Consider the following 20,306-nt stretch of genomic DNA (forward strand, 5'->3'; position numbering starts at 1 on the left):
GACATATCAGCTTCACACGTCAACTATACTGTACAACGTATAACCTCTCCAAATGGTAACCAGAAGATTGGCAGCTGCAGTGCCTCCACCTAGGAGGGAAATGAAGAGAAATCTCTATACCAGAAAACCTCTATGATATAATCTTAATCAAGTGTCGGACCACTGCTGCCTCTTCTCTCCAAGCTTTGTCAGTCAAATACACACGTCTCAAGATATCTGTACACAGACCTCCATGCACAAATCACGCACTTCTCCATCAAAACATGAAGCAGAGGGAACCTCCCGAGGGATTCTACAATTACAATTTAAATGTAATTTTCCTACTTATTATCAACAGGTTATTTAATTCTTAATCCTGATGTTATATTCAAGATTAAAAAGGAAGATGAGAAATATTTCACTCAACAATTTGAGAGGGAGGGAAAAGAAAATCCAAATGACCTCAACAGTAAGTAAATGTTTTGGATTTAATGGGCTTTGCATTTTTAGATCACAGGAGATGGGTCAATAACATCAAACATTTGGCCACTTAAAATCAGTTTCCTAATTTAGTATTATCAGATACCTCGTAAATCCTTGTGAATGTGTTTTCTCATCACAGACCTTCCAATTGTAACATCTGTGTTCTCCCTGAGTATTAAGCAAGAGGAAGATATCCCCTTCATGGAAAATCCTGAATCAGAGATGTCTGAGCAGACCCTGACTTCTATAACAGGTACGTATAGAATTCCTCCTGCACATCTTTACTAAAGTCAGTTGGAATCATTCAGGAATTCAGCGCTGGTGAGATAAAAGGTTGTCATCTCCTCTTCTCCTCCCTCTGTCTATTTCCCTACTTTGGACAGATTAAACTGTCTGTGGAGATGGAGGAGGCACGGATAGAGATGGGTATCCCAGCGGTGGGATCTGGTCTGCAAAACCCTTTATCCTAGAGTGTCTTGGGTTGTGAAATCTGTACTGTTGAAAGGGCTGCTGGAGGTGGAGAGTCTTCTGCACTGTTGTGGAGGGACATGACTGATGAACAAGGTTCAGTTTGACTTAGTCATGGACATTTTATGTTACTGATAGGTTAATACAAATCACAGTATATAATGCAGTTTATCATAATGATGCCATTCCCAATTCCAAAATGGCGGCCACAACCTCATGCAGGCTGCCACGGGAAATTACGACTGCCATTTCTAACTTTGTTTATTAATTTTCTAGCAAAATAACTGACAGCATCTCTTAACATAAAAAATTAAGAACAAGTATTTTGTTACATAACAAACTGCCACCCCACAATAATGATAAAAACTAAAAGTAGACCCTCCGCATCCCTTATCTCTCGCCTTCCCTTCACTCCCCTCCCCAAAACTCAGATTGTCCTTCCAACTGGAGGAATTGCCCCACATTTCTTGATATTTGCATTTATTAGATTTTAAGGTAGTCAATCTATATTGTTTGCATATAATATACAGCCTGTTTTTGCATGGTCCGTGTATGCCAATGTGAGGCAATCAGCAGTCGAGCTGCTGTAAAAACCAGTAGCATTAATTTATCCATTGCTCCTGTTATCCCTTCCACTCTCCCACTTAGTAGGGCATTTTCCATAGTACACTCTTTATGAGTCTCGAGTAACTGTTGCCCATATGCAGATACCTCCTTCCATAATTTCTGGAGCTTAGGACATTCCCTCCAGATGTGAGTATATATTCCCCTCCGGCTACACCCTCTCCAACATATACCATCCCCTTTCCTCATAATGGCTTGCAGTCTACATGGAGAGTAATGCCATCTCACCAGTACCTTAAGACCGTTCTCAATAATGTGAGGTGCATGTGACAATTTATGAGATCGCATTGAGACATTTTCCCATTCCTCTCCCATGCCCCCCTGTAGGTAGCCTTCCATTTATCTAAGGTGTTGAGGAGCCCATAAACAAAAGATATATAATCCCTACCAACTTGTCCACCCACTAAAGTTTCAAAAGCTGACTTAAGGCCTCCACCCCCTGCTATTTGTTGTTCTACCTGAATGAAACATTTATCTTGAAGATAAGGGAATAACATCTCTAGCTGCTAGTTGATAGTGAACTTATAACGTTCCAAAATGTAGAATTTGGTTAACTCCTATAAATTGACCAAAATAGAGAAGACCATGTCTTTCCCATCTTTGAAACAAGCTATTGCCTAGCTCGGGTATAAACTTATCCGTATGTCCCATGTCTTATTCTTCAATAAATGGGGATGTGTCTTGAGGCATAGGTTCATAGTGGTCCTCGTAAAGGGGTTTTGGACCTCTTGAATGTGTTTGAGCATGCTAGCTGCCCAGTAGAGAATCTTCAACTAAAACATACTAGCCTCTTGTTCTGCTAGCACCCATTGTTTGGGTTGGGTTGGGGGTATCTGCTACTCTAACACTGCCTTAGGTTGTGCATCTTGGTAGTATTTTTCCAGATTGGGTATACCCATCCCCCCATTCCCTTAGACTGGAATACAGGCTCCCAGGCTACTCTGGATCTCTTCCTTCCCTATATAAAGCAAAATATCTTTCTATGAGGTAGTTCAACAAGAAGAACTTGGAATAAATATAAAAATTTAAGGAGAACCATCATTCTCACTGCCCCCATCCTTCCTCTCTTGAACAGTATTAATTAATCCCACCTCTCTAAATCTCGATACCAACTACAGAGTGTCTCCCAGTCTGCCCCAAGTTTGATACAGAGATACTAAACCCATTGAAAGGGCAAACATTTCCTAAGATTTGTCTCCTCCCCTTTTGGAAGGGATGTATTCAAAATCTCTGTCTTAGTGGGGTTAGCTCTGAATCCCAACAAGCTTCCATATTCTGCCGTTTGCTCCTGTAAAGCCATTTGGGCTTTTTCTGTACCTTGAGTCAATATCAAAAGATCATCTGCAAACAAGGAGACTCTATGTTCCTTACCTCCTATTATAAGTCCTTTAATTTCCCTACCACCAAGGCAAGCAACGAGCGACACTGCTTCTGCTATCATAGGTATCCACTCTTGATGAGCCTTCCAAAAGATAACATAACTGTGACGAAACTCTGGGTTTCTAAGCCTGAAAACTGTATTATTTCATGAAATGTTTTCTACTGGTTGGCCAGCAGATGGCTCTTGTTTTGAGTTTTAAAGCTGTAGCAGAAAAAAAGGCTTTGTCTTTTCCAGTTTAAGCTTATGGAAAGGCAATCTGCAATCATTGGCCAGATACTTTCAAAGTTGATGCCCTGGGGCTCTGATTAGCCCTGGACTTCAAACTAGCCAGGAGGTACTGGATTTTTCTTTATTCTCAGGGTGGGGGTACAGAGGAGGAACATCTGTGTCCTGAGATCCTGTTCAATTCTTGTGAACAGTTACGTTCCTGAACTCCCCAGGTGCTACCCAGGTAGTAACAAGTGTTAGATAGTTTTATATATATATATAACTTTATTTATTCAAAAGAAGATTGTGGTTAACAACAGTCAACTGTAACATGTTCCAACATTTTCTTTTTGTTATAACATCCACTAGATTCTTTGACTTACTACCCATAACCCTCCCCTTCCCCTAAACCCCCCCTCCCACCCTTCCCTTCCCTACCCTACTCGTGTGGACTTTACCCATTCGGAATCCGACTGCGGGCTGTCAGTGTCAAGATATCCCAGAAGGGAGACCAGCATTGAAACAAGCGGTCTCCCCTCTGCGAGGCCAGATCTTCTACATCTTTACGTTCCACTGCACTCAGGGAGACCATCAGAGACCACCACGTCTGCAGCGCAGGCTGTTCTGCTAACAACCAAACAGATAGTACAGTCTTTTTCCCCATAATGGATGCTCGCCGAAGAAACGCGAGCTTCCCCCTCCTTTGACGACCCATCACCTGATAAACATCAAACAAAAGCATGGGAGTGGGACGCCACTCGATCCCCCAGAACCTAGACACAAAGGCACATATTGAGTTCCAGAAGGTTCGCACCGGGGGGCATAGCCAAAACATGTGGCCCAAATGCGCCCCTTGTCCCGAACACTTTGGACAGTCGTCTTGGGGTCTCAAGGTAGTCCTGAAGGCTCTGTGCGGAGAAATATACAGACGCATAATAAATTTATATTGTAGTTCTCGTAGAGTCGCACTCCCAAACGTTCTGTAACAAGTAGTTATGCATGCCTGCAATGACTTTTCCTGGACTCTACACCCTAATTCCCCAGCCCAAGACTGCGCCAAGGTTCCATAGTGCACCACAGGGGATGCTTCTCTAATTTGGTTATGAAAATGTTTTAGGGGAACCAGAAGCTGCGCCTCCAGGTCATAGAGCTCTGTTAATTGTTTCCGTCTCTTAGAGGTCAAAGAGTCCCCCGGCAAGGGTGCAATATAATGACACAATTGCAGGTAGGACAAAAAAGCCCAGGTGGACAAGTATCCGCCCGCACACAACTCCTGTAAAGATTTACAAGTGCCCTCCTTCTTCAGGACTTGGAAAAGGAAAATGGTCCCCCCCTCTCTCCACTCCCGGAAAACCACTGTGGACGTACCCACCGGAAAATCAGCATTGCCCCTTTTGGCAATAGCGGGGGCACCGGGACGTCAAACCCATGTAGTTTGCAAATCCAGTGCCATGCTCTCCGTAAAGGTAAGAAAAGAGGAGCAAAACCCGGCTTCGTGGGGGCACGCCCAGCCGGTGCATGCAACCAATAGCTAAAATGGAAGGAACTCAGCACCCTAGACTCTGTATCAGGAAAAGGAAAAATGAGGTACTCCGGAACCAATCACTAATGTGTCTCATACAACCCGCAACAGAAAACTTCTTAATACTATCTGCTCCCAGGCCCCCCTTATCCATCGGGAGATAAGTCTGTGAGAAAGGGACACGAGATCTCTTCCCATTCCAAAAGAACTTTACTAACAGGCGATGCAATGCCAGTTCATCCCTTCTCAAGTTAAAAAGTGACAATACCTGGACTATGTAGAACCATTTGGGGACTAGGGTCATATTGTATAGCGCGATTCTTCCCCACAGGGACACCGGGAGGTGTTGCCACATCTCCAAAGAAAGTTTAGTCGAAGACCACAACGGTGCTAGGTTAATGTTATAGAGCTGTGTCAAGACTGTCGGAACCCGGATGCCTAAGTAATGTAGATAGCCAGAGGCCCACTTTAACGGGAAGGGCCCCTCCCATGTTGTCTGTACTGAGAGGGGAACCGGCAGAGCTTCAGATTTTTGCAAATTCAGCCAAAAGCCAGAGTAATATCTGAATTCCTGCGACCAGGGAGCTCTGGGGGTGTGTTAAAGCCAGCAAGATATCGTCTGCGTAAGCCAAGGCCTTGACGGTGAGCTGGGGCAGTGCCACACCAGCAATCGTCGGGTCTCTCCTAATGTCACAGAGGAGAGGTTCCAGATATAGTAGAAACAGGAGGGGGAACAAAGGGCATCCTTGTCTGGTTCCCCTGCGTACCCGAAAACTAGGAGATTGTGACCCATTCACCAACACTCGGGCTACCGGATCTGCATAGGACCATCCAGAGAGTCCCACAAAGCGTAGCACTACGAAAAGATAGTCCCAGCTCACCCAGTCGAAAGCCTTCTCTGCATCCAGTCCCACCAGCAGCAGCGGCTGTTGAGAAGCCTTCGCCTTGCTCACTGCAAGCAGCGCTCTACGAACATTCAGACCTGGGTGTCATCCCCTGACAAAGCCTACCTGATGGTCTCCCACCAGGGTAGGAATATGAGTGGCTAGTCTGTCCGCCAAGATTCGGGCTAGGATTTTCACGTCTACGTTGAGGAGGAAGATCGGGCGGTAGGACCCTAGTAAATCCGGGGGTTTACCTGGCTTAGAAAACCAGAACAATGAGCGCCTCGTTCGCTCTAGCAGGCAGCTCACCGCCCAACATCGCCTCCTCAAAGAAAAGAGTGAGCGGTACAATTATTTTATGCACCAAAATCTTATAATACTCTGAGGAAAAGTCATCCAGGCCCAGGGCGGTGCCCATTGATAAAGATTTAATGGTCTGTTGAACTTCCTGAGCACAGAGAGGAGAACTCAGCCGTGCGCTAGCTGCAGGTGAGAGAGGGTTGGCACACCCGTGGCTTTCAGATGTACGGTTAATGAGGGACCACTCTGCTGTTGTTAGATAGTTTTAATGTTTGGGTTGTTTTGGTGGTTATCTGTTATTGCTTGCTGTACTTTTTCATCTGGTGTGGCCCCCAGTGTCCTAGAAATTACCAGAGAATAATCTGAGAGTGGGAGACTAGCTCAGAGGCAAGCAGGACACAGTCGGTGGGAGGAGGGTTCTAGTATAGAGCACATGCCCAGGTGCAGGCGGTCCTGAGCAATGTTGGAGACAGACCCTCCAGGTGGCCACAGGGTTAACCTCAGGCGGGCGCTAGGCGTTTGGTGACAATAACACTTTGTTTTTATAGTCCGCAATACCTCGCAGTTCTGTGTGGGTTACGTACAACGAGACTAGACAAACCAGAAATTACAGCATATTATCATGAATGAAAACTAATATGTTCATTTCCTTCCATAATTCTGAAACAAATCTGTTTTGAGCTTGATGCCTAAACTATCCAGGAAGAAATTTCCTTGTTTATTTTAGCAGTTTGATACGAAAGCAAAGAGTCTATACACCTCTTTTGTATTTCACCCTTCATAGATGGAAAGTACTCTTCTACCATCAGCTGCTTGCCTTCCAGTAATAAATCCTACCTGATCAGTGACATAGAGGCAAAAAACACATCCTCACTGGGATGTATCCTATCCAGCTCTGTAGCTTTTTCCACTTTCAGGTTTTCGAGCCCCCCCCCCCCCCCCCCCGGCTCTCCTGACAATGCTCCATCTTTTCTTCCTCTCCCGGTTCTACCTCTAGCCCAGGTGCTCCAGTGAATTTTGTGGGGTAGGAGCACATTCTCCTCGTTCCTGCCCACCTTAAGTATATCCTTTTCCATAGCTGTAAAATGAATGATCGTACTCTTTTTATTTTATCCAACAGATGATGGATTTGGGAATGAGAGTGAAAGAGTGAGAATGTGTGATGAGCAGCAGAAAGAGGAATGGAAACATGAAGACTCCTCCAGAGACAGCACAGATCCTTCAGCAGATTGTGAAGGAGGTTTCGGTAGCATAATACCAACTGGTGAGAAAGCAGCAGCTCAGAAAGGAGAAAGATTAGAAAGACAAAAGAAAAACTGTAGCTTTTTCCCAACACTTGAACAACCTGGAAGACTCAACGGTGAGAGAGATTTTAAAAGGGCTGATGTTTGGGAAACCTTTAGTATCGACTCCAATTTTATTGAGCACCACATAAGAGGGCTTAGGACTGAAGTTCATGACTGTCAAGGTATGCATAAAACTAACCCATCTGGATACTGTGAAAAACCATTTCAATGTTCTGAATGTGATAAATGTTACGCAAGCAAGGCGAACTTGGAAACCCACCATATGACTCATACAGGAGAGAACCCATTTCAATGTTCAGAATGTGAGAAATGGTTCTCAAACAGGACTTGGCTGAACAACCACATAAGGATTCATACAGGAGAGAAACCGTTTCAATGTTCAGAATGTGATAAATCCTTTACCTGTAAAAGTCATTTGAAACGGCATGGAACAACTCATACAGGAGAGAAACCGTTTCAATGTTCAGAATGTGAGAAATGGTTCTCAACCAGGACTTGGCTGAAAAACCACATAAGGATTCATACAGGAGAGAAACCGTTTCAATGTTCAGAATGTGAGAAATGGTTCTCAACCAAGGCTGAGCTAAAACTTCATGAAAGAACTCATACAGGAGAGAAACCGTTTCAATGTTCAGAATGTGAGAAATGGTTCTCAACCAGGACTGTGCTGAACAATCACAAAATGATTCATACAGGAGAGAAACCATTTCAGTGTTCAGAATGTGAGAAATGGTTCAGAACCAAGGGTAAGCTAAAATTTCATGAAAGAACTCATACAGGAGAGAAACCATTTCAATGTTCAGAATGTGAGAAATGGTTCTCAACCAGGACTGTGCTGAACAATCACAAAACGATTCATACAGGAGAGAAACCATTTCAATGTTCAGAATGTGATAAATCCTTTACCTGTAAAAGTCATCTGAAACAGCATGGAAGAACTCATACAGGAGAGAAACCATTTCAATGTTCAGAATGTGAGAAATGGTTCTCAACCAGGACTGTGCTGAACAATCACAAAACGATTCATACAGGAGAGAAACCATTTCAATGTTCAGAATGTGATAAATCCTTTACCTGTAAAAGTCATCTGAAACAGCATGGAAGAACTCATACAGGAGAGAAACCATTTCAATGTTCAGAATGTGAGAAATGGTTCTCAACCAGGACTGTGCTGAACAATCACAAAACGATTCATACAGGAGAGAAACCATTTCAATGTTCAGAATGTGATAAATCCTTTACCTGTAAAAGTCATCTGAAACAGCATGGAAGAACTCATACAGGAGAGAAACCATTTCAATGTTCAGAATGTGAGAAATGGTTCTCAACCAGGACTGTGCTGAACAATCACAAAACGATTCATACAGGAGAGAAACCATTTCAATGTTCAGAATGTGATAAATCCTTTACCTGTAAAAGTCATCTGAAACGGCATGGAACAACTCATACAGGAGAGAAACCGTTTCAATGTTCAGAATGTGAGAAATGGTTCTCAACCAAGGCTGAGCTAAAACGTCATGAAAGAACTCATACAGGAGAGAAACCGTTTCAATGTTCAGAATGTGATAAATCCTTTACCTGTAAAAGTCATCTGAAACACCATGAAAGAACTCATACAGGAGAGAAACCGTTTCAATGTTCAGAATGTGATAAATCCTTTACCAGTAAAAGTAGTCTGAAACAGCATGGAAGAACTCATACAAGAGAGAAACCATTTCAATGCTCAGAATGTGAGAAATGGTTCTCAACCAGGACTGGGCTGAAAAACCACATAAGGATTCATACAGGAGAGAAACTGTTTCAATGTTCAGAATGTGATAAATCCTTTACCTGTAAAAGTCATCTGAAACGGCATGGAACAACTCATACAGGAGAGAAACCGTTTCAATGTTCAGAATGTGAGAAATGGTTCTCAACCAAGGCTGATCTAAAACTTCATGAAAGAACTCATACAGGAGAGAAACCGTTTCAATGTTCAGAATGTGATAAATCCTTTACCTGTAAAAGTCATCTGAAACACCATGAAAGAACTCATACAGGAGAGAAACCGTTTCAATGTTCAGAATGTGATAAATCCTTTACCAGTAAAAGTAGTCTGAAACAGCATGGAAGAACTCATACAAGAGAGAAACCATTTCAATGCTCAGAATGTGAGAAATGGTTCTCAACCAGGACTGGGCTGAAAAACCACATAAGGATTCATACAGGAGAGAAACTGTTTCAATGTTCAGAATGTGATAAATCCTTTACCTGTAAAAGTCATCTGAAACGGCATGGAACAACTCATACAGGAGAGAAACCGTTTCAATGTTCAGAATGTGAGAAATGGTTCTCAACCAAGGCTGAGCTAAAACTTCATGAAAGAACTCATACAGGAGAGAAACCGTTTCAATGTTCAGAATGTGATAAATCCTTTACCTGTACAAGTAATCTGATACAGCATGGAAGAACTCATACAGGAGAGAAACCATTTCAATGTTCAGAATGTGAGAAACGGTTCTCAACCAAGTTTGAACTAAAACTTCATGAAATAACTCATACAGGAGAAAAACCATTTCAGTGTTCAGATTGTGAGAAATGGTTCTCAACCAAGGCTGAGCTAAAACTTCATGAAAGAATTCATACAGGAGAGAAACCGTTTCAATGTTCAGAATGTGATAAATCCTTTACCTATAAAAGTAATCTGAAACAGCATGGAAGAACTCATACAAGAGAGAAACCATTTCAATGTTCAGAATGTGATAAATCCTTTACCTGTAAAAGTCATCTGAAATAGCATGGAAGAACTCATACAAGAGAGAAACCATTTCAATGTTCAGAATGTGATAAATCCTTTACCTGTACAAGTAATCTGAAACGGCATGGAAGAACTCATACAGGAGAGAAACCATTTCAATGTTCAGAAAGTGAGAAATGGTTCTCAACCAAGGCTGAGCTAAAACTTCATGAAAGAACTCATACAGGAGAGAAACCGTTTCAATGTTCAGAATGTGATAAATCCTTTACCTGTAGAAGTAATCTGATACAGCATGGAAGAACTCATACAGGAGAAAAACCATTTCAATGTTCAGAATGTGAGAAGTGGTTCAGAACCAAGGGTGAGGTCAAACTTCATCAAAGAACTCATACAGGAGAGAAACCATTTCAATATTCAGAATATGAGAAATGGTTGAGAACCAGAAGTGAGCTGAAAAATCACGAAAGGATTCATACAGGAGAAAAACCATTTCAGTGTTCAGAATGTGAGAAATGGTTCAGAACCAAGGGTGATATCAAACTTCATGAAAGAACTCATACAGGAAAGAAACCATTTCAATGTTCAGAATGTGATAAATGGTTCGGAACCAAGGTAAACCTGGAATGCCACAAAACGATTCATACAGGAGAGAAACCATACGTGTTCCTAATGTGATAAATGTTTCAGAAGGAAGGCCAAGAAGAAAGTTCACGAAAACTCATACGGAAGAAAAAAAACATTTAAATATTAAGTATGTGATAAGTGTTTTAATAAGAAGGTCCAATTCAAATAGCACAAAAGGACTCAAATGGGAGGGAAACCATTTAAATGTTTAGAAGGTGATAAATGTTTCAGAGGGAAGAGCTATCTGACTGGGCTTGCAATAAATCAATATTCAAGATGTTATACATGTTTCAAAAGCAAGGGGTTACTGTCAGATAGGAAGGTCAGAGCAGGCCAATGGCCTGGACAAACAACTAGGAATATCTGAAAAGAGGGATTGCGTAGGCCTGTCACATAGTTTAAGGCATTAAGACATGCCTAAGAACAAGGACGTGGACCAGTATGTATGAACTGTGTGGCAGTTCAGTAGAGAGTGTACAGGAGTTATTGCACTTTAAGTATTGTAAAAATGGTAACATTATAAGCTCTTCTGGACAGGGAGTTACATATATGAATTATATTAGCTTTACTTATATAAATTACATTAAGGTAAGCCTGTATGGAGATATGTACTTTAACATTTATTCTGTTCATTATTACCACTGCGTCTAAGCTTGTATTCTAAGCAGATAAGGAAAGTACCAGGAGCAAACTGTCTCTGCATTGTTAAGAATTTAGAGAAAGAACTGTAGCTGGACATGACATAGAAACAAGTTAGAAGATGGGAAAGATGGTTATGGAATATGGGAGGGATGGAAACTAAGTGGAAAAGACAGATAAGCAAATGAGAAGAAGAGGACAGATAGACAGTGGCGTACCGAGGGCGGGGCGGTGGGAGCGGACGGCCCCGGGTGCAGCTCGTGAGGGGGTGCTGCCTTGGATGTCTTCCTCTCCCCCCCGACTGGTGCAGTGCTGCCGTCTTTACCCCTCCCCCCCGGTGCGGTGCTGTATGGGTGTCCTTCCCCCACCCCCATCCCCCAACTAGTGCGGTATCGCTCTCCCCCTCCGCTCCTGCACGTCTTTCAACTTCGAGGCTTCTGGCAGCAGCATCACCAATGTAAGTGCTACCTTCTGCCTGCCCCAGAAGCACCCTCTGTACAACTTCCCGCATAGCCCCCCTCCTGATCTTTCTCTTTCATCTTTCAGTAGCTGCTTGCACTCTGCCCTTGATTTTTGTCTGCTGGTTGAAGTAAGAAAAATAAAGAATCTTGCTGAATTTGACAGCTGGTTGTGTGAGAATTTTTTGGGTAAGACGTCCCCATCGCAGAGGTGGTGTGAAGGGGTTAAACCTCACAGTGAGTGTATGGTGGGCTGGTAAGGGAGGCCGATATGCAAATGGCATATAGTGAATCATACAAAAGAGAAACCATTTAAATGTTCCTGAATGTCATATTGAGCTGCAACGACATGAAATGACTTATACAATAAACCAGTTCAATATTCTAATTGTTTTATTATTATTTATTATTTGTTGCATTTGTATCCCACATTTTCCTACCTATTTGCAGGCTCAATGTGGCTTACAGAGATTTGTTATGACACAGTCATTACATGATAATAGATACAGTTGGTAGTTTGTAGATTAAGTGAGGTCAGAGAGAAGAGGGAAGGAAGGTGTTAGGCAGGATAGTACCGAAGGTGGACTTTAGTAACTGGGTGGGTTGGTGAGGTATTTTGTAAGGCTATGGGTTCTCTTTGTAGGCCCTGTTGAAGAGGTATGTCTTCAAAGATTTGCGGAAGTTGGTTATTTCTTCAGTAGCTTTCAGGGCTGTGGGTAATGCATTCCACAACTGTGTACTCATGTAGGAAAAGGTAGTGGCGTGTATCAGCTTGTATTTTAGTCCTTTACAGCTGGGGAAGCGCAGATTGAGAAATTTGCAAGATGATCTTATGGCGTTTTACAAGCTGCAATGGCCTATAGCAGTGATGGCGAACCTTTCAGAGACCGAGTGCCCAAACAGCAACCCAAAATCTAATTATTTATCGCAAAGTGCCGGTACTCATTATGGGTGGGGTCACCACATATGACTCCACCCCTATGATAGCCACACCCCTTACACCAGCCATGGCGCATATAAACAGACATCATTGAAATATTATACTAGTATAGGAGAAAAATAACATGATTTTCTTTCATTATAAATCATTTCCGTAAGCTGTTACAGCTCCAGTATACCCAGTGCAAAATAAGACAGCAGATGTAAATTCTCAAATTGGACATATTCCAAACACTAAAATGAAAATAAAATGATTTTTTCTATCTTTGTTGTCTGGTGATTTTGTTTTTCTATCCATATTGGTCCTAGTCACTGATTCTGCTGCTCTCTATCTGTTCTCTTAACTCCGTTTCCAGGGCTTCCTTTCCATTTATTTCTTTACTTTCCTCCTTTCTTCTTCATTTCTTGCTCTCCATCCATGTCCAGCAACCCTCCTCTCCCCTCCAGCCACAAATGTCTAGCCACACTCCTCTCCCCTCCAGCCACCCATGTCCAGCCACTCTCCTCTCCCCCCTGCCCTCCCATCCAGCCACCCTCCTCCCCCCCCTGCCCTCCCACCCGCCCTCCCTCCCAGCACCAGGCAGGCCTCCCTCCCACCCAGCATCAGGCCTCCCTCCCACCCAGCACCAAGCATCAGGCCTCCCTCCCACCCAGTACCCAGCAGCACCCAGCATCAGGCCTCCCTCCCACCCAGCACCAGGCCTCCGTCCCTCCGTCCCTCCCAGCACCAGGCCTGCCTCCTGCCCTCCCTCCAACAAAACAAGCATCAGGCCGCCCGCCCATCTTCCCTCCCACCCAGCACCAGGGCTCCCCTCCTCCTCCGAAATTTAAAAGGCATACCTTAACCCCGAGGTACGCCTGGGAGGGAGGGAGGGCAGGCAGGCGGCCTGGTGCTTGGTGGGAGGAAGGGAGGCCGGCCTGGTGCTCGGAGGGAGAGTGGGTAGACCAGCTCTGGGCTCTGCGTGCCCTCTCTGGCACTCGTGCAATGAGTTCGCCATCACTGGCCTATAGGGTCTCACTGGAGAGAAAAATGGTTTAAAAGAAATGTATAAAGGGACCATTTTACTGAAGTGCAGAAAGCCTATTGCAGGCTCGCTGCGTGGCAATTCGGAAGTACCGCTGGTCTGTAAGGTGTGTTAAGCCACTGATCTGCAGAGCTTCTACCGCTCCTGAGGTCTTTTTCCTCCATTACCACAGATAAAGTGTGTTGATTCGGGTTCAAAGTAGGGTAATAATTAAGGTGTTTCTCACTCTGGTTTGTGTTTGGTTATTCCTAGTTTTTTTGTGGGGACTTTTCATCATCTTGTTGTGTAATTGTCACATGTGACATAAACCATTGAAATGTTCTAAATATGAAAACTCTTTCAAAAGAAAAGCTGAACGGAAATGACATGATCTTACTCACACAGCATTTGGAGGCAGCCACAGGGAAGGTTTTTATTCTTATTTGTAATTTTACCATTCAAAGTAGAGAAATATCCAAGAATAATTCAAAAATCAGAAAAATAATAATAAAGAAAAAGATACATAGGCTTAGTCCACATCTAGGAAAGTGCAGTAGGCTAACGAGGAAGCTGGAGACTCAAGAGGGAAATGGAAACACTGGAAAGCAGAGCAGGTGATGCAAATATATTCATCTATCACTCCGAAACCTCAAAAACCATTACATTTCAGGAACTGATTAGCAACAAATGGCTAGAAAGGTAAGGAGGGGTGACACTAAAAGATACTGCAAACCGCTATGTAGATAATGATGAAGAAAAGGCAAATTTGCTAAATAGATACTTTTGTTCTGTTTTTACTGAAGAAAATCCGGGAGAAGGACCGCGATGGACTGGTAAAAGTTCATTTGAGAATGGAGTGGATATAGCACCGTTCACGGAAGAGAGTGTGTATCAACAACTAGAGAAACTAAAGGTGGACAAAGCCATGGGACCGGATGGGATCCACCCCAGGATATTGAGGGAGCTCAGAGAGGTTCTGGCGGGTCCTCTTAAAGATTTGTTTAATAAATCCTTGGAGACGGGAGAGGTTCCGTAGGAGTGGAGAACGGCGGATATGGTCCCTCTTCACAAAAGTGGTGATAGGGAAGAAGCTGGAAACTACAGGCCGGTAAGGCTCACTTCGATTATTGGAAAAGTAATGGAAGCGATGCTGAAGGAAAGGATAGTGAATTTCCTGGAAGAAAATGAGTTGCAAGATCCGAGACAACATGGTTTTACCAAAGGGAAATCGTGCCAAACGAATCTTGCAAGGTTCCGCGTTAGGAGTTACGGATCAAGAAAGGGATCTGGGTGTCGTCGTCGATGATACGCTGAAACCTTCTGCTCAGTGTGCTGCTGCGGCTAGGAAAGCGAATAGAATGTTGGGTGTTATTAGGAAGGGTATGGAGTCCAGGTGTGCGGATGTTATAATGCCGTTGTATCGCTCCATGGTGCGACCGCACCTGGAGTATTGTGTTCAGTACTGGTCTCCGTATCTCAAAAAGATATAGTAGAATTGGAAAAGGTACAGCGAAGGGCGACGAAAATGATAGTGGGGATGGGACGACTTTCCTATGAAGAGAGGCTGAGAAGGCTAGGGCTTTTTAGCTTGGAGAAGAGACGGCTGAGGGGAGATATGATAGAAGTGTATAAAATAATGAGTGGAATGGATCGGGTGGATGTGAAGCGACTGTTCACGCTATCCAAAAATACTAGGACTAGAGGGCATGAGTTGAAGCTACAGTGTGGTAAATTTAAAACGAATCGGAGAAAATTTTTCTTCACCCAACGTGTAATTAGACTCTGGAATTCATTGCCGGAGAACGTGGTACGGGCGGTTAGCTTGACGGAGTTTAAAAAGGGGTTAGATAGATTCCTAAAGGACAAGTCCATAGACCGCTATTAAATGGACTTGGAAAAATTCCGCATTTTTAGGTATAACTTGTCTGGAATGTTTTTACGTTTGGGGAGCATGCCAGGTGCCCTTGACCTGGATTGGCCACTGTCGGTGACAGGATGCTGGGCTAGATGGACCTTTGGTCTTTCCCAGTATGGCACTACTTATGTACTTATGTACTTATTGAATTCTTTGATTGGGTGACTGGAGAATTGAACCGTGGACGTGCTATAGACGTAATCTACTTAGATTTCAGCAAGGCTTTTGACACGGTTCCCCACAGGAGGCTCTTAAATAAACTGGATGGGCTGAAGATAGGACCCAAAGTGGTGAACTGGATTAGGAACTGGTTGACGGACAGGCGCCAGAGGATGGTGGTGAATGGAGTTCGCTCGGAGGAGGGAAAGGTGAGTAGTGGAGTGCCTCAGGGATCGGTGCTGGGGCCGATTCTGTTCAAATATATTTGTGAGTGACATTGCCGAAGGGTTAGAAGGTAAAGTTTGCCTATTTGCGGATGATACTAAGATTTGTAACACAGTGGACACCCCGGAGGGAGTGGAAAACATGAAAAAGGATCTGAAAAAGCTACAAGAATGGTCTAAGGTTTGGCAATTAAAATTCAATGCGAAGAAATGCAAAGTGATGCACTTAGGGAGTAGAAATCCAAGAGAGGCGTATGTGTTAGGCGGTGAGAGTCTGCTAGGTACAGATGGGGAGAGGGATCTTGGGGTGATAGTATCTGAGGATCTGAAGGCGATGAAACAGTGTGACAAGGCAGTGGCCGTAGCTAGAAGGTTACTAGGCTGTATAGAGAGAGGTGTGACCAGCAGAAGAAAAGAGGTGTTGATGCCCCTGTACAAGTCATTGGTGAGGCCCCACCTGGAGTATTATGTTCAGTTTTGGAGGCCGTATCTTGCTAAGGATGTAAAAAGAATTGAAGCGGTGCAAAGAAAAGCTACGAGGATGGTATGGGATTTGCGTTACAAGACGTATGAGAGACTTGCGGACCTGAACATGTATACCCTGGAGGAAAGAAGGAACAGGGGTGATATGATACAGACATTCAAATATTTGAAAGGTATTAATCCGCAAACAAACCTTTTCCGGAGATGGGAAGGCAGTAGAACGAGAGGGCATGAAATGAGATTGAAGGGGGGCAGACTCAAGAAGAATGTCAGGAAGTATTTTTTCACGGAGAGGGTGGTGGATGCTTGGAATGCCCTCCCGCGGGAGGTGGTGGAGATGAAAACGGTAACGGAATTCAAACATGCGTGGGATAAACATAAAGGAATCCTGTGCAGAAGAAAGGGATCCTCATGTTATTTCTGCTGTTCTGTTGGTAAGCCTTGTTTTCCTTTTACTTTTCTGTGGTCTCACCACCATGTGGATGTTGCTGTTTTATATTCTGTTACTTAGTTTTTATTATCACACATTAACCGCCTATTTCACATTTTCTTGTACACATGTGTTATTCTCTATTGAATTCTGTTTATTCTGGATTTTGGTCACAGTACAGTTTTAATGTTGGGCCAGAAGGCTGCTAGGCTGCATAGAGAGGGGTATCACCAGCAGAAGGAAGGAGGTTTTGATGCCCCTCTACAAGTCGTTGGTGAGGTCCCACTTGGAGTACTGTGTTCAGTTTTGGAGGCCATAAAGGTGGTAAATAAATCTTAATAAATAAATAAATAAAGATGTAAAAACACGTGAAGCGATGCAAAGAAAAGCTACAAGAATGCTATGGGATTTGCGTTGCAAACTTTATGAGGAGAGACATGATGCCCTGAACATGTATAACTTGGAGGAAAGGAGAAACGGGGTGAGATGATACCTTGCAAATATTTGAACGTCTGTATTAATTTGCAAACAAACCTTTTCTGGAGACGAGAAGGCAGTAGAACTAGTAAATCTAGACTGAAAGCCCACCTCTTTAACGTTGCTTTTGACTTGTAACCACTCGCCTCCACCTACCCTCCTCTCCTCCTTCCTATACACATTAATTGATTTGATTACTTTATTTTTTACCTATTAGATTGTAAGCTCTTTGAGCAGGGACTGTCTTTCTTCTATGTTTGTGCAGCGCTGCGTACGCCTTGTAGCGCTATAGAAATGCTAAATAGTAGTAGTAGTAGTAGTAGTAGACATAAATTGAGGTTGAAGGGGGGCAGACTCAGGAGTAATGTCAGGTGGATACGTGGAATGCCCTCCCACGGGAGGTGGTGGAAATGAAAACAGTAATAGAATTCAAGCATGCGTGGGATAAACACAAAGGAATCCTGTTTAGAAGGAATGGATCCAAGGAATCTTAGTGGAGATTGGCTGGCAACAGCAACACCAGTTATTGGGAAGCAAAACCAGTGCTGGGCAGACTTCTACGGTCTGTGCCCTGATCGTGACTGAATAGATATGGATGGGCTAGAGTGTAAATTTGAAGGGGCTTCGACATTAACTTCAGAACTCTTCTACAGTCTGTACCCTGAGATTGGCAAAGAGAAATCAAGCTGGGGTATACATATAAAGTATCGCATACCATGTAAAATGAGTTTATCTTGGGCAGACAGGATGGACCCATACAGGTCTTTATCTGCCATCATTTACTATGTTACTATGTTATATGCATATCCTTATCTACTAAAAGCTTTTAACAAAGTTCACAGTCAGTAAATGTTTAAGCTGTTTTGTATAGTATCTTGCCCTAGACATGACATTAACATTGGTCAGCAAAAATACATGTTTTGTTCCATTCTCAAGATGCCCCTCCTTCTCCATGACCTTAAGCAAGCTTCCATAACCGTCTCCACCCCCACAGACATCTGTGTCTCAGTAAAGGGCCCACTTTCCCTTCTCCCATCACTTGCCCAACAAATCACACTAAATGCGTAAACGGGTCCAGTCTAGTCAGGAGGAGTGTAATTGGCCATAGTTGTGATGATAGTTGAATAGATTTGATGTTATAACTATATTGAAATTATGTTACCCATATTTTGATATCCTGTTTGACTGTTGACTGGAAGATAAAGGAGCTTGAACAGGAAGGTATATTTAAATATCTAGGGCTGGAGGAAGGAACAACTATCGAGCAGAAATCGCTGAGAGAAAAATTCAGTAAAGAATATTATAAGAGATTAAGGGGCTCATTTTCAAAACAAAAACATCCAAAAAATGTCATTTAAGGTGGCAGAAGGACGTTTTTCTCTCAAAAATGTCCAAGTTGCAATTCTGACGCCTCAGTTTTGCTTCACAGTTCGTCCATATTTCAAGGGGGCATGTTGGGGGTGTTCAAGCCTCTCATAAACTTGTTACTGTAAAGTCTATGATATCGTGGAGTATAACCTTGGCACACCAGACACACCTGAAGTCTCTATTATTTTTCTGAAGTCTCTTTTATTGAATAAATTACAGATAATTTACTCACAGTCAGATATTCAGAAGTGCTGCCCCAGGGCACAGAGACTCCGTAATTCTGAGAGCTGTTTCAGTGGTTGAAGGTGAGAAATAGTTGAGCAGATAGAAGTATCTCAGAGCTTGGTGACTGGAAATTGCAATATCTCATTGAGAAGATATATTCAAGGTAAAAAAACAAGTTCATTGCAGGGAGTTTCAGCAGGACAGAGCTGTCTGTAGCAAGATGGAGTGGAGGAGTGGCCAAGTGGTTAGGGTTGTGGACTTTGGTCCTGGGGAACTGAGGAACTGCGTTCAATTCCCACTTCAGGTACAGGCAGCTCCTTGTGACTCTGGGCAAGTCACTTAACCCTCCATTGCCCCACATAAGCCACATTGAGCCTGCCATGAGTGGGAAAGCGCGGGGTACAAATATAACAAAACAAAACAAAAAAACTCATGTCCACAGCAGTGTCAGGTTCTCAGGTTCAGAGCCCGCGGGGCCGGGCTCTGGAGCAAACGTGAGCCCTTGGGCTGCTGACGAGGAGTGACAGCAGCAGGCAAAACCCACCAACCAAAGCTGGGCAAGCACACCGGCACCGGCAGGGACTGCAGGCACCGCCCACCGAGCCGGAACACATGGACTGGAATCCCCCAGACTGGAGGACACAGGACGAGAACACTAGACTGCAGTCCCCCGGACTGGAGGACACAGGGCTGGAACACACACCGGACCGGAACACACTGGACTGGAGTGACTGGAGTGCACCAGACTGGAACACACAACGGACTGGAACACACTGGACTGGAGCATACTGGACTGGTCCATACAGCTTCACCTGCGCTTGGCCACTACCCCCCCAAGGGTTGAGCCCTTGGTTTTGAGTGGCCGGCAGGACTTACCAGATACCGGATGACACAGGGACCAGGACTGGAAACAGAAGTACTCCTAAACCCAAACTGATCTAAGTGCTCCCAAGCCCTAAACCAGCAGGAGTGTTCCTAATAGTAAACTGACAAAAGGACTTCCTAAGCCCTATACTAAACAGGAGCTCCTAAGCCCTGCTCAACAAAGGGACTTCCTAAGCCCTAACCTAACAGAGCAGGGAACTAAATACACAAGCTAGCAAAGGAGCTTCCTAAGCCCTACTCTAGCAAGCTAGATACAAAACTAACAAGATGCTTCCTAAGCACTACTCTAGCAAGCTAGACACAAAACTATCAAGGTGCTTCCTAAGCACTACCCTAGCAAGCTAGACACAAAACTATCAAGGTGCTTCCAAAACCAAGAGGGAAAAGCAGGGGAACCAGAAGGGAAAAGCAGGAAAGCTAAACACAAAAACACCAGTGCACGCTGCACTAACACTAACCTGAATCTTAGCAAAAGCAAGCAGGGAAACTAGACACAAAGTCAGAAGTGCACACTGCACCACACTACCTAAAGCAAACACCACCGTTGCCAAGGCTCTGAAGGAAACAACACCACTTCCTTATCA

The 20,306-nt window shown here is 43.7% G+C and overlaps 1 pseudogene; it reads left to right on the forward strand.

Annotated features, from left to right (window-relative positions):
- Positions 1 to 426: 426 nt before the first annotated feature.
- Positions 427 to 20,306, forward strand: part of LOC115462250 — a 79,424-nt pseudogene continuing 59,544 nt past the window's right edge.

This window comes from Microcaecilia unicolor, chromosome 2 (genome assembly GCF_901765095.1).
Source record: "Microcaecilia unicolor chromosome 2, aMicUni1.1, whole genome shotgun sequence".
NCBI classification, from domain to species: Eukaryota; Metazoa; Chordata; class Amphibia; order Gymnophiona; family Siphonopidae; genus Microcaecilia; species Microcaecilia unicolor.